Genomic DNA, 1,919 nt, shown 5'->3' with positions numbered 1-1,919 from the left:
GGTGTTCCAGCTGCATTTTATTAGTCTGTTAGGAACTTGCAAGAAAAGCAACTCTTTAGAGCACTGAGCACTGAGCACATTCACCCATAATGTAATTTGAGTGACATCACCCACACCAAGGCGGACTTTCTCAGCCGTGTCGCAAATGCGTCTTGCCACCCAGAGATTTGCATCCAGAAGTAAACACATTGAATCCCCAGTGTAGCCCTTTTTTTGTCTGCCGTACATGAGATATGCAGTGATCGTTTCACATAATAGACGGCAAAGGGAATGGAGCTGGGAAGTTTCATGAACTGCTCAGAGCGACAAGACTTTTCCTCCAAAGTGGGTTTCAGGAAAATTGCCCACATGTACCAAGAACATGAGGAGGAGGAGGAGGAGGATGCGCGAAGAGATGTCTGGTAGATCAACAACCTGGGGTTTGACCAGACAGTTTTGCCAAATATGTACCAGCTCCCCAGGGGTAAATATTGGTTCAGTGGGAGACACACAGCTGAGACTCACAATCAGCAAACAAGCAAACAAAAAATATAGCCAATCAAAGGTTGTTGCCTGAGAATAAACCACACACCAGAGTCTCAAGACTCTGTCTGAGAACATTTGTTTTCAATTCAGCCACTAAATTAGATCTGAAATCATTTCTCCCACTACAGTATATAAAATATTGTGGAATACTTTATAATTTTATACCCAAGCGTAGCCTCGATTGACAGCTTTATGGAAGGATTCTATTTTGCCCTCCTCCCCCCCCCCCTCCACCAGCACACCACTTGTTGATACACCCTCTTCCTGGTAATCTATGATAATTTAAAATGTGTTGCAGAATATATTATGTGCCTAATTGAACTGGAGAAAAGCGTTGCCGTTTTTGTTTCTGGGCATTTTAACAAACTCATGAAGTCATCTCCATCAGCTTCTGGCTGAACATGCCCACACAATCTTCCTATTTTGACACTTTGCAGCAAAACCAAAAGTGTGGCAAGCGGTCCATGGGGAAGGGCGCCAAAGGCGCAGCCTGGAGTCTTCCCCTGTGTTGACTGTGCCACCCACGCAGATGGTACAGAAGACTGTCAAATCATCTGAAGCTCTGTTTGGATGGCGTATGGCTTGCCTAGGTTCTTCTCCATGATCATTACGCTAAGTCCTGGGGAGAGGGTGACATATCCTCTACACCAGAAACACGGTAGTCAACTTTGCTGGTCCTTGCATAAGTCTTCTGACAGATACGTTCCATCCATCTTCTAGTCAAGATGGATGGAACTTTCTGCAGTTGGCCTACAAGGAGTAATGGAAACAGAAGTACCATTTTTTAATCCTGTCATTCTCCTTTCTTTGTCTACCCCCCTGTCCTCCCCCCTGTCCTTTCTCTTTCTTCCATCTCTTTCTATTTCCTCTTTTCCTGGTTGCCCTTCCTCTTCTTCCTTCCAGAACTCTGTTTCACTCCCTTCCCTTCCTCATTATCCCTCTTTCACCTCACTTTGCGACACTCTCTCTTTTCCTTCAATTAAAAATTACTATAATATTAAAAAACAAAATTACTGGGACTGAGCTCCAGCAAGCTGGTAGGAGGGTAGCTCTGCCAGCAGGGGTTTTGAATTTGGCGGAGGTCTGCAGGAGAAGCACAACCCTCTTCCTATTTCTGTATCCCTGTGCAAGGAAAAAATGAAGCACAGCTATCAGCCGGGGCAGAAACAGAAAGGAGAGGAAAACTCAGGATGAAAAGGAGAGGCAGATCAGTTTAGATAGGCCAGAGATTCTCACCCAGTGTGCTGCTGCACACTGATGTGCCATGAAAGGTCCACAGGTGTGCTGTGGGAGTTTGGAGCACACTGCTTGAAAATCACTGAAAAGCTCTTCTGGGTTCTGCGGCTCAGTTTCTAGGGCGACTGTTCGTAGTAACGAATGGTCTGCTCCTCTCA

This window comes from Tiliqua scincoides, chromosome 6 (genome assembly GCF_035046505.1).
Source record: "Tiliqua scincoides isolate rTilSci1 chromosome 6, rTilSci1.hap2, whole genome shotgun sequence".
Classification (NCBI taxonomy): Eukaryota; Metazoa; Chordata; class Lepidosauria; order Squamata; family Scincidae; genus Tiliqua; species Tiliqua scincoides.
The sequence above is the reverse complement of the archived record's forward strand: the minus strand, read 5'-3'. Positions refer to the sequence as shown.